The following is a 13,623-nucleotide window of genomic DNA, read 5'->3' on the forward strand; positions in this document are numbered from 1 at the left end:
GCCAACACAAGTTTCAAGGCGTTTTAATAATATGTTATGATCAAGTGTCAAAAGCGGCGCCAAGATCGAGTAAGAGTAATACAGTGAACCCTCGGTTATCGCGGTTAATGGGGACCGAGACCACCCGCGAAAACTGAAAATCCGCGAAGTAGCGGCGCACCTTCAAAAATGCTTAAATTATATATATATATATATATATATATATATATATATATATATACGGGTAGAGAGAGAGAGAGTGAAATTCATGTTATAACAAAAAAAAATTATTATTAAAACTTCTTATTTTTTTATTCCCCAGCCATTATTTTTGTATTTATTCAATTACTTATTTTTGTATTTATTTAATTACTTCGACTTTTAACTTCTGGTACGCCGTCCGGTGTGCCCTGTGAATGTTATGATCCTCCAGCAGAGCTGGAGGATTGAGCAGGACTCTCCAAACGCAGACACAAGTAGGATAACAATCCGACGCCAGGTAGTCAGTGTAGGTGGTAGTGAGTGTAATCAGTGAGTGAATGGGAATCCGGTGCGGGGCTGGTGGGCGCGTCTCTCAGCAGCTGACCGCATGGCGCGAGACGATCGCTGGAGGAACGCCCACACAGCTGAAAAAACAAAAACACACGCGGCATGACAGGCACGGATCATGCCAGTGAAATGAAAGGTGGCATTCTTCATTTATTTATTTATTCATTTATTCATTCATAACTGACAGCCTCGCGCTCCGCTCGTGCCCGGGGGGAAGAGGTGCTCCTCTTCGGCTTAACTGTGACGCGAGCATGCCCTCCTCCTCCGGAGCTTCCATTCGGTTAAACTTAGGGGCCGCTTGACACCGCCCGTGCCCGGGGAAGGTGCTCCTCTTCGGCTTAACTGTCACGCGAGCATGCCCTCCTCCTCCGTAGCTTCCATTCGGTAAAACCTGATTGGAAAGGTTCAAATTGATTATTACTAGTCATATATTCATTAAGTTTTTCAAGATTTTTGCAATAAACGGAAGATTTGAAACCGGTCTATAGTTGTTGAGACTCTCTGGGTCGAGGTTTGGTTGCTTAAGTAGCGGTCGCATAATGGCGGTCCTAAAGCTGCTGGTACTATACCCGTGGTAAGTGATAGATTAATAATATTTAAGACAGACGGTCCTAGGGTCATAAACAGTTCTTTAATTAGTTTGCCAGGAAGCGGATCGAGCACACAAGTTGTCGGTTTTGCCCCACTAAGCAATTTTGTTTGGCTTTCAAGAGATACTTTTTTAAATTGAGATAAGGTTATCGGACAGTTATCAGCCCTAATGTCCCTATTAACACCATTTATGACGGAATTCAACGGAATTGTAAGAACAGTGTCTTTAATCTCATCACGAATACACTCAATCTTCTGAGTAAAGAATTGCATGAAATCGTGAGCTGAATAGGAAGAGCTATCCGAGGTTGGTTGCTGTTGCGTTAGCATTGCTACAGTAGCAAATAAATATTTAGGGTTGTTTTTATGTAAAACAATTAATCTAGAGTAATAATTAGTTTTGGCTAGATTGAGCGCTTCCTTGTATAAACTAGCACACCATGCCTGACGGAAGACCTCCAGTTTGGTCGCACGCCATTTGCGCTCAAGCTTCCTACAAGAATCGTTTCAGTATGCGTGTTTCCTCATTAAACCACGGAGTCAGCCTCTTTGGACAAGTTTTAGTTTTTAAAGGTGCGACGGAGTCAGGCGCATTTAACAGAGCGACATTAAAGTTGTTTGTAAGATCATCAATCGTACCAATATAATTAGGAAACGAATCGGTTACTAAAGGGAGTAGCTCAGAGAGCGCAGCGGTGGTTAAGGAGCTAATGTTGCGGCTGCTATAGCTTTGATCATGGTCAGAACGATGGCAATGCGCCAAGACTTCAAATTTGATTAAGTAATGGTCAGCTATAGCACTAGTATATGGTAATACAATTATTTTTGAGGATGCTAAGCCCCGGGTTAATACCAAATCTAACGTGTTACCATTTATATGCGTTGCTTCATCTATTATTTGCATGAAACCAAACATATCAATTATTGTCCGAAACGCCACGGTAAGTGGTTCCGACGGGAGATTCATATGAATGTTGAAGTCGCCCATGATATATTATCCGCATGAGTTACCAAATCAGCCACAAATTCAGAAAATTCATCTAAAAAGCCTGAGTAAGAGCCAGGGGGACGGTAAAAAACGGCAAGATAAAACGGCAGTGCGGCCGTGGATCGCATAATGAGAACTTCAAATGTTTTGAAGGAATTGCTAGGACGAGGACTAAGTTTTAGATTAAATTCGGAAATGAGGGCTACACCCCCATCTTTCTCATCATTGCCTCTCGCAGGCAAGGGGCCAGAGACAATTACTCGACTCAGACTCATCTTTCTGGCGAGATCACAAGTCCTTGCTATGTTTTTTCTTTGTGATCTCTGATTGCTTCATCCTAGTTGTTGGAGCAGTTTTCTTTTGAGTAATGCAGTATGGCAACACCACCACTAGGGCAATTGATGACGTCAGCACTGGTTGCGTTCATCCATAAATAACAAATGCAGGACAGGTGGGGGAACGCTGGTCGGATACCGTTTTTCAACCGCACTTACTCAAGACGCATTATTTATGTACAAACTGGAAGATAGAAGATAGTATATTGTATTGATTACCGCATATGCACGGATGTTTTTGATTTGAAGTTTGGAAGACCGTAGCCATTGATTTATTTATTTGATTTACTTGACTTCACGGCATGACATCTGGACTGAAATGACTACGATTAAGACTAACCCTTGACTGTTTGACGTGACATACATAACTACACATCAACATTAAGACCAGTGAAGCCGAGCGAACGTCATCGCAACTTCAACCCATGGTGAGTGAGTGCGCGTTAAAACTTTCTTTAGCCAGCGTATCATTGAAACGGCAGTAACACTAGTGTCATTGGAGCCGACGTGTATCACTATATCTGAATAGCTAGCGTTGTTTGCACTGCGCTGGTGTCTAGGTCTCTTGCGTGCTAGCTCCATAAGATTAGCTTCAATGTCGGGTGCTCTGGCCCCAGCAATACACATTCTGTGGTTGGATTTTCAAGCTTAATGTATCGAGTAATGGAGTCACCTTTCACTAAAGTGCGGGAGCCAGGAGACCGAGGTGGAATGGAACTGCTCTGTGTCTTAACAGGCTCAACGCGATTAGCAAGCCGTTTACGGCCAATGCTAACCGGTGCTGTCCGCCACATTTACGCTTACCACATTACTCTGCTCTAGCTGGCGGACACGTCCCTCCAGCAGGGAGAGTCTTTCCATGAGAATGGTGCAAGTGTTGCATGTGGTGGTGCACGAAACCATAGTTGCGTTTACTCGCCTGGTGGATGAAAGCAGACGAACAGATGTCGCGCCGAAAGTGACGACACCCTCCACGACCGGGATTCCCACGTTGTCGTCGTGTGGAGGCTTGAGCGGCTCCCTGGAGTGCAGCCAGCATTCTGGGGGCCTGACTAAGAGGAATCCCACCCTGGTGGTCGAACCAAGCGTTAAAAACTTGCTCTCGACTACACACCTCAAAAATGGAAATGGAAGCTCAAAGAAGGAATATTCATACTGGATCGGCCGTCGCCCAGGATAACCAGGTCCGCGTTGGTGCAGTAGAGAGTCCTGCAACTTCGAAAAATACGCTAGACTCAGTTAATGATGACCTAAATGACAATGTAGTGACAGTAGGAGGAGGACTGAGGATAATCTCATTGAATGTGGAGGGTATATCGATGGCTAAGTGTGAGTTGATGGCGCAGATGCTGAGGGAGAAAGATGTACAAGTGTTGGCACTGCAGGAAACTCATCTGACTAAAGAATCGCCCCCATCGAGATACAGTATATCCAGCTTCATACCCATCACGAGAATAGATCATCAACAGTACGGAACCATGATATATGTACATGAAGACATCCCTGCCATAGACAGAGGATCCTCTATGGACGAACACAATATACACAGGTCAGAGATTGAGGTGCTGGGTACAACAGTGGTCAACATATACAAGCCTCCAAATACAAGCTGGCCAATTAGTGTCCTCCCACAATACCAACATCAATCTATAATATTAGGAGACTTCAATAGCCACCATACATCGTGGGGATACACAGAGCCCGACCCAGCTGGAATCCAGCTCAGCAACTGGGCAGAAATAAATAATCTCCACCTCCTTTACCATCCAAATGAACCAGGCACCTTCCACTCAGCACGATGGCAGAGGGAATACACACCTGACCTGACCTTCGTTACGAGGGACACAGATGGCATATCAATGCCAGCACATCGAAGAGTGCTGGGTAACTTCCCAAGGTCCCAGCACCGACCAATATTGATAAAAACAGGAATCAACATACCAGTCACACAATCTCTACCCCTGCCAAGATGGAACTTGTTGGAATTTATCTTTATATCAATGTTAGAATTTAACTTTAACCCAATGTAAACTCAAATAAGTAATCTGACTCCAATTTGCGACCTTACCCAACTCTCACTCATCCAACAATATGCGTGCTCGTTCTGCAATAGAAAGGTATCAGGAAGCCGGCATTTTCACGCACAAAGTGGATTTATTCCCAATACAGATTTTCTACATGGCACCTGGATCTCGGGTCCCTCTCAATACAACTCTACACCTCTCTTGCCACCAGCGAATGTGTTCTACCCCCGAGTTGCCCAGTACTGATTCATACTATACAACATGCAAAAATGGCACAGACAAAGGCATCCTGGCATGATTCTATTGGCTATGTTTATTGCAGTTAACTTTAGCTCGCTCTCATTGGTCTTTCTCCTCCCGCCGAATCCCGTGGCTCCTCCTGCGTGCGATCCCCCGATGGCCGCTCCTTCCCGGAGTCATCTTGTCTCGCTCAGCACCTTCTGCTTCTAAAACATTCCATTCTTGCACAACCCCCGCAACCAGTTTCGCTTCACCAGTCACACTCTCAGCATTTTACAATATCACATTTTCATACATTGGATGCACCAACATCTAATGAACTATGTTAAGCTCAAACTCTTATATTCCTTTAATAGTCAAATGTATGAAATCCTTTAAGTGTAACTGAAGTTTAGACCATGCTAATGACCAAACCCTCAGGATTGGAATGCAGGAAGATTGGATCACAGCTGCACCACAGGAGGTGTGAACGAGACCCCTCTGAAACAATGGACTTCCATGCCTGGATCACAAAAGTGGCTCCTAGCAGTCTACTCTTTGTTCAGTTTTTAAATTGACTGCCATTTACATTATCCTTTAAACTTTAGAAAGGCAAACTGGCAGGGTTTCGCAGAGCAAGTTGATAAGACATGCAAGCGAATCCCAGCAAAACAGGAGAATATAATTAGGTTCAATAAACTCATTCAGAGCAGTGCAAAAAAGCACATACCCCGGGGAGTCCGTAAAAGATATATACCATGCTGGACACCAGAATGTGAGGAAATATTAAAATCCTATGAGGAAACCCAGAATCCAGATACTGGAGAGAAATTGCTGGAGAGACTGCAGGAGGAGAGACAGAGAAGATGGATGGAAACGGTAGAGAGCATGGATTTCACAAGATCCAGTAGACATGCATGGAAACTGATTAAAAAACTGGACTGGGGTGGAAAAAAGAGCAAACAGTCTAACGTAGTGAGCCCTGATAGTGTTGCAATTAATATAAGAGGAAGAGGAGCTCACACCCCTGACTACAAGTTCGAAACCACCATAAAGAAAAAGTACCAGCAGCTAATCAGAGACATGCCAGAAGAAGACGGGTTCTCCCACCCAGTGAGCGAAGAGGAGGTGAAAGCAGCACTCAGAGCAACGAAGTCAGGCAAGGCAGCAGGAGTTGATGGGATCTACCCAGATATGTTGAAACACCTGGGTCCAGCTGCGATTAAATGGATGGCATCTGCTATCACTGATGCAATAAACATGGGTAGATACTGCCATCTCTGGAAAAGAGCTAGGGTCATAGCCATCTTAAAACCGGGGAAATCACCAGAAGACCCAAATAACTACAGACCAATATCCCTGCTATGCAGTATGTATAAGATAATGGAGAGGATAATCCTAACCAGAATAACACCAACCCTGGAGCTGAATATTCCTTGCCAGCAGGCAGGATTTAGAAAGCACAGAAGCACCACAGAACAGGTACTGGCTCTAACAACATTCATAGAGGCAGGATACCAAAGAAAACTAAAAAGTGGTGCCTCTATTTTAAAGGAGTGGAAGAGTTTAAACCTGGCTAGTTTTATTCGATGTCCTGCATCTTGTGTCACTGTTATTCTGTGGAATGCTGTGTGGGTGGCTGGTGAAGCTGGAAAAAGAAAGTGAAAGAATGTGAGGTTTGGGAGGTTTTAGGTCGGTGCCTGGCGCAGACAGATACCTCGAGGGGGAAGGGATGCACAAGAAACTGGACCCTCCAGCCACAAGCAGGAGGGGCCACCACTTGAAGAAAGACCAAGAGAAGCAAGCTAAAGTTAACTGCAGCATACACATAGCCAATAGAATCATGCCAGGATGCCTTTGTCTCTGTGTCATTTGCATATTGTGTCTATAAATTAATGCTGAACAGCGAAGACAAAGAGAGCTGTATTGAGAGGGACCCAAACTCAAGTTGTAGATTTGTGTGTTAGGAATAAATCCACTCGTGTGTGAAAATGCCGGCTTCCTGAAACCTTTCTATTGCAGAACGAGCGCGCATATTGTTGGATGAGTGAGAGTTGGGTAAAGTCACAAATTGGAGTCAGATTATTAATTTGAGTTTACATTGGTTTAAAATTAAATTCTAACATTGATTTAAAGATAAATTCCAACAATTTATGGTGACGCCGACGCGATGCATGAGAGGTAAAAGAAGTTTGGAACTTCGAGAAAGACCACATGAGACTGGGTCTCGCATGTCCACACCAGGTGACGACCTGATAGGAGCCGCACATCCGACCGTCTTTCCTCTTTGGGCCCACAGTGACATAAGGTAAGCAGATCCTTTTCAAATTCTGCACATTGGCAACGCTAAATTATAAGAGGAAGGAGGAGCGGAACGGCATAATAAAAAGAAAAAATAAATTAAAAAAAAAAAAAAAAAAAGTGTAACAGTGTGGACGTTAGGAGGATATAAAATCTGGGATTTACCTACTAGAATAGTTTGGAACTATTCGTGGTTAAGATACGGTATAAAATCTGGGATTTACGTATCAGGACACGGTTTAAAATCTGGGATTTACGTGTCTGTGTGGAAGCGGTGTGAATGTGAAGCCTAAATTTGTTCTGCGTATGAAGTGCTTGGGACACGCACGAGTGGATTTGGAGATGGAAAATGGGAGGAAATGTGAGGGTTTTCTTGTGTCTGGCGCTTCAGACGAGCGGGCGGAAGTCTGGTCGGAGATTAATGGTCATTATGCTCAGCTGGAATCACAGTTGATTAGTGGAATGGAAAGTAAGAAAATTAAGAAGGTGAAAGAACGGAGTCAGAAGTTGTTTCTGAAATTAAAAAAGGATGATTTGTTTTGCGGTGGTCCCGGAACGTGGGACATGTCGAAGTTAGCGAGGCAGTTACAGAAAAAGGAAACCAGAATGTTGGCAAATATTCGAGATATGAAGGAGGATCAGAGCCAAGCTGGATGGCGACAGCGTATTAAACTTGAGAAGGAAGTGAAGGAATTGGACAAAGATAGACGAGGCATTCACCAATTGGCAATTATTGCCACTGCGCTGGGGGCAATAAAAGAGGAAGAGAGTGTGAATGAAGTGAAAAAGAAGGATGAAGTGATTGGAAAAGTGGAAGAAAAGACGGAAGGTCGGAGAGGCATTTATCCACAGTTGCCTGACTCGCGACAGTATGTGTATGAGCCGCCGCCGTATCCGATGGCGCAAATAATGGCCCCCGTAGTCACTTTGGGCGGCAGGATGGTTTTGGATGTAGAAGATCACGATTCACGGATGACGCCAGCGACCATACAGTTGATTGAACAGGCTGTGAATAATGAAAGGAAGAGAGTGCGCGGAGAGCAGCAGGGGAATGTGGAGTCGCCCGTGCTGACGTCAGGGGCAGCGCTCGCAGGAGGTGGGGGCACCCCGAGTGCCGGGAGTGAGAGAAATTCGAAACCACTGATGAAGGAGGCGTCGCGAAAGTTGTTGGAAGGACACAGGGTGCAAAGTGAGGAAAGAGAGATGTTAGAGGGAGTGATGACGGGGACACGGAAACATGGGCAGGCAATGCCCAGTGACGCAGATCCCCGCGAGGAGGAAGTGGAAAGTGATGAGGAAGCCGAGGTAGTGTTACGTGAACAGCGGCAGATGCTCAGAGCGTTGAGTGAAGGAGAGAGGCTGGGCGATAAAGAGGAGAGCATGTCCAGGGCTGAGCGAGGCTATAATACACGCAGTAAAGATAAGATGATGGCACAGCAGGAGCAGCCTCAAACAATGGCACCCCTAGTGGTGACTCACGCTGGCCGTCACTATGAGCCTCTGGTGCTTCGGGATGTGGCTGCATTGGTGGAAAAATTGCCTCCGCTGCATAAAGGGGCACGAGCCTGGATTACTAAATTCTTAGCCGCCATGTCAGGACAGGGAGTAGCATTGGGAGATTTTAGACAAGCCATTTTGGGATCGTGTTCCCTGATTCAATTACAGAATATTGAGGGGGCAGCTGGCACCCGCCAGCTGGGGAGAGAAACCCCCTTGGCTGAGACTTCTGAGGCGTTGTTTCGGGAGCTGAGGGCGGCCTTTCCCTCCCCAGTGGATGTGGCGCCAACAATTTTTAATTACGGAAAAGATGTGACTCCCGAGCAACATTATGCTCAGGCATTGGAGCTGTGGATTGAGACCACAGGTAAACACCCAGGCAACTATCCTGAAGCTGAAATGATGTTCAGGACGGCGATGCTGAACGGCCTCCCAAATGAGGTGCAGGCGATTTTGAGAATTGATCCGGACATTTTGGTTTGTCCGGAACCGAGATTTAAGAGGCATTTGATACACCATTGCCGCATCTACATGGAAAAAGCAAATAAAGATCAAAAGGAATCTGACGCTCTGGCGACTAGTTTGGTTAAACTACAGTTGGCAAAGTTGCATGGTGAGGCAAAACAAGAAAAGGTGAAACAAAAACAGATGTATCAAACTCCAGTGGGGGCTGAACGGCGCCAAGGTCAAGGGTTCCGTGGTAGATACAGAGGGCGTGGTCGTGGCGCCCCCCCAGGCCGGGGGCGGAATGGGTTCGCTCCAGGGACTTGCTTCAACTGCGGGTCCCTTGACCACTGGGCACGTGATTGTCATGGCAACCCACCACCAGGGGTGAAGCAGCAGAACCAGCAAGCAGGGCCACCACACCAAGGGGTACCGCAGCAGCCCCGCCCGTGGCCACAGCCGAATCCAAGGGGTCAGTATTTCCAAGCTGACCAGTGGTACGGCCCAGACGAATAGGGGGGCCTGGGAAGCTCGGGAAGCACTGGCCAGGCAGAGCCAATGCTTCAGTTGACAGTGGCGGACACTCCAGTCCAGATGTTGGTGGACACTGGAGCAACACATTCATCAATCAACATGCCACTGCCAAGTACAGCGTTGTCGAGGCGAGTTACAACGTTAGTCGGCTTCTCGGGACGTCCTCAGACTCTGCCCTTTACTCGGCCACTGAAAACGGAAATTACAAACACTGGACAGAGACTATATCATTCATATGTTCATGCAATGGACACACCCATCAATTTAATGGGCAGAGACATGTTGTCAGCATTGAGAGCCCAGATATTGTGCGGCGAGAAGGGACTTACAGTGACATTTCCTGACGGACAGGTACTGGAATGCTTCCAGCCTGTGACACCTAGGGGTCAGTGGTTGATGGCACCACTCCCCACAGTACCTGAAACGGCACGGATCTACTGGGCTAGATTGAATCCTGAGACTCCACTTGGGGGAGGTGTCTACTCCACATACCTCTTGTGGAAACCGTGGATCCAGACATTGGCACCGTACCACCCCCCACTGGATCCATTGCACTGCACTCTATATTATGATAGAGAATCAGATGACATATATAGAGATGCGTTCGAAGAAATTGAGGGGGATGGTTGGATATTGCGCGCACCATGCATCTTTGTGGGCCCCGAGGGGGTGGCAGCATATGTGCAGTTGTCGCCGGAGCAAGAGCAATGGTATCGAATGAGTGAGGAAGGTTTGCCTCACGTGTCACTAGCTGTGTCGCCAGGCCATGATCCCCGCCAATTGGGGCCCATGGTGAAACGATTAACACAACAACATGACTGGATGATGACTGAAATTCTAGATGTGTGGCACTCAGCTGCAACCAAAAGTTACAGGATAATGGCAAAAATGGTAGATAAGTCAGACCTTGAATTGGTATTCTTGGACCGCCATCATGGGCGGGAACAGACGGACCATGAGTCCGCACAGGCAATGTTGGATCAAATGCCACAGACCGTGTGGTCACAGGGTCCATTTGATGTTGGTTTTTGTCGGACGGTTCAGCCAATCCAATTGGAAGTTGACTGCTCCATTCCGGTTCGCCGTCCTCAATATCGATGGCCGAAGGAAGCAGACAAAGGAATGGAGGACACAGCGGCAGGATTGTGGGATGCGGGGGTGTTGGAAACGTCGGCGTCCTCTTGGAACACACCTCTGAGGCCGGTCCAGAAGGCTGATGGGGTGACATGGAGGATGGCCCACGATTTGCGGCCAGTGAATGACATCACTATAACTCCAGTTTTGCCAGTTCCTGACCCCCATCGCATCCTGTCCTCCCTGGACCCGCAGAAACAGTGGTATACGGTAATTGATTTGGCGAATGCATATTTCTGTTTACCGCTGGCTGAATCAATACGACACGTGTTTGCATTTTCTTACAAAGGGGTGAAATTGCAGTACAAAAGACTCCCTCAGGGCTTTAAGAATTCGCCAGGAATTTTTAATCAGGTCTTGAAGGACTTGTTATTTTCATGTGCGCTACCCCAAGGCTCAGTGCTCCTGCAGTATGTGGACGATCTCCTCATTGCGGCCGAAACATCCGACCAGTGTGTGGAAGCCACACGAGCAGTGCTGTTGAAGCTTGCTGACCTGGGCTTCAAAGTGTCAAGGAAAAAGTTACAGTGCTGTCGTAAGTCTGTGATTTTTCTGGGGCGTGTCATCACCCCAGCCGGCTTGGCTATGTCCCCAAATCACCGCAGCTCCATCCTGCAACACCCACGTCCACACACAGTGCAGGACATGTTGTCTTTCTTGGGATTGTGTGGCTACAGCCGAGCATACATCCCATGTTATGTGGATAAAACAGCAGGCTTGCGGGCCCTGGTCAAACAACAAGGGGTCCGAAATTTGAAGGCCACATTGCAGTGGACCCCTGAGGATGATGCATTGTTTGTGCAATTAATTCAGGAATTAGCATCAGCAGCAGCTTTGGCCACTCCAGATTACACTAAGGTGTTTTATTTAGACCTTGCGAGCAGTGAGAAAACAGTGAATGCGGCATTGTACCAAAGACATGGAACAGACAGGGCAGTTTTATTGTATTGTAGTGTGCCATTAGACGGAATTGAACAGAAACAAGCAGACTGTGTTAGGTACGCAGCAGGCCTGGCAAAGGTCCTACAGAAAACAGCTCATGTGGTCATGGGGTATCCCGTCCAGGTGTTGACAGATCATGGGGTGTCAGCTTTTGTAGCATCGGTGGCATTTACATTGACACCCCTGCGACAAACACGGATGATGAAAACATTGATGGCACCAAACGTTACTTATGTGCATGATGGTGTGAACATGGCTAATCACCTCCTGGAAGGGGCACATGAGTGCGCTCTGAAAGTACAGAAAGATCAGAAGGTCCGTGAGGACTTGTATGCGGAACCATTGGAAGGTGGACGGGTTATGTTCACCGATGGGTGTTGTTGGCGTGCCAAGGATGGGACACTCCACGCGGCCGCGGCAGTGGTGGAGTGGAAAGGTTCTTTCTTCCTCCCAGTGACAGCTCAGAAGTTGACAATAAAACCCTCCGCCCAGGCGGCAGAGGTGTTGGCGCTGGTGTTGGCCTTGGAACAGTGTCCAGGACAGCAATTAACTGTATATACTGATTCGGCATATGCAGCGTCAGCTGCCCTGATTGACCTAAAGGGGTGGTTGCACAATGGCTGGCTAACAGCGAAAGGCAAAGAAATTGCTCATAGAACTTTGATGGAGCGATTGTATGAAGCAATTAAGGGTCCACACGAATTGGCGATTGTAAAGGTCCCGGGACACTCAAAGGCCAACACCATGGTGGCGAAAGGTAATGAGAGGGCGGATGCTCTCGCGAAAGAGGTGGCTGGATACACCCCTCAGGGCGGGATGATGTTAACAACCCCAGCTGTGGTCTGGGATGGGGAACCCCCGGATCTTCCAGTGGCACCCGAAGTGGCACTGGAGGATATTATGGATGCACAAGGTAAGTCGTCGCCGGAACAAAAATAAATGTGGATCGCATCTAAGGCGGTCAGGCGGGTGGGTCCCAGGGGCCAGCCGGTCCTCCCTGAAGGGCAACTCATGACCTCAGTGTTGGCTGAGGCCCATACAGTGGCACATGTGGGGCCTCAGGCAATGCTTCCAAAACTTCGTCAGTGGTGGCATCCAAGGTTACAGGAGGTGGTCTGGCAGTTTGTGGCGGCTTGTGAACTATGTCAAACATTTAATGCACGACCGACATTAAAACCCAAGCCAGGGGCGTTCTCCCCTGTGGCCTGGCCTGGAGCAGAAATTGTAATTGATTTCACGGACATGATTGACAGGGTGAACGGGAAGCGGTTCCTTCTGGTCATTGTGGATTCTTATTCACGCTGGCCGGAGGCGTATCCGTGTGCAAAGGAAGATACCACGTCAGTCCTTAAAGCTTTGGTAAATCATTATATTCCGACACATGGTTTCCCTGCTTTAATCAGATCTGATAATGGGACACATTTTAACAACAAAGCGCTGGCTAAAGTGGAGGCGCTGTTGGGGCTGAAGCATCGCTTTGGGTGTGTCTACCACCCCCAGAGCCAAGGCAAAGTTGAAAGGTTTAACAGGAATTTGAAAGAAAAATTGGCTAAGATCATGGCTCAAACAAAAATGACGTGGTTGCAAGCTTTGCCCCTAGCCCTGTTGGTCGTCCGCCAAACTGTTCACAAAATAACAGGTTTTGCGCCATTCGAACTATTAACTGGTCGCTTAATGCCAGGGCCTGCCTCCAGATACGAATCCTGGAAATTCGGTTATGCGATGACTGGGCATTGGTAACCCAAGACAGGGATTTTGGTACAATCAAGAGAACATTATCGCTGGACATAGCGTTGCTCTCAAATTACTTTAAAAGATGGTACCTAAGAATGAACAGAACCAAGACAGTGGTAACAACATTCCATCTAACCAACCAGCAAGCTAATTACAAGCTAAGGGTGGAAATAGAGGGGGGAAACCTGCCGGTGGATTGTGAACCAAAATATCTAGGGGTAACTCTAGACAGAACTCTCACCTACAGGAAACACCTAGAAAATACAGCCCAGAAGCTGAAATCAAGAGTGGCACTAATCCGTAAACTTACGGGAACAGGTTGGGGTGCCAACCAAAACGTTCTACGGACGTC

General features: G+C 47.1%; 1 long non-coding RNA gene across 1 annotated transcript; it reads right to left on the minus strand.

Annotated features, from left to right (window-relative positions):
- Positions 1-741: 741 nt before the first annotated feature.
- LOC148315940 (uncharacterized) lies at positions 742-3,659 on the minus strand. Its single transcript, XR_015840508.1, has 3 exons — positions 3,599-3,659; positions 3,362-3,511; positions 742-919 (listed from the first exon to the last, which is right to left on the minus strand). It is a non-coding gene; the product is annotated as an uncharacterized LOC148315940 (long non-coding RNA).
- Between the last annotated feature and the right edge of the window lie 9,964 nt (positions 3,660-13,623).

This window comes from Idiotropiscis lumnitzeri, unplaced genomic scaffold, assembly GCF_059441095.1.
Source record: "Idiotropiscis lumnitzeri isolate Australia: NSW breed Sydney's pygmy pipehorse unplaced genomic scaffold, RoL_Ilum_1.0 HiC_scaffold_33, whole genome shotgun sequence".
In the NCBI taxonomy this organism is placed as follows: Eukaryota; Metazoa; Chordata; class Actinopteri; order Syngnathiformes; family Syngnathidae; genus Idiotropiscis; species Idiotropiscis lumnitzeri.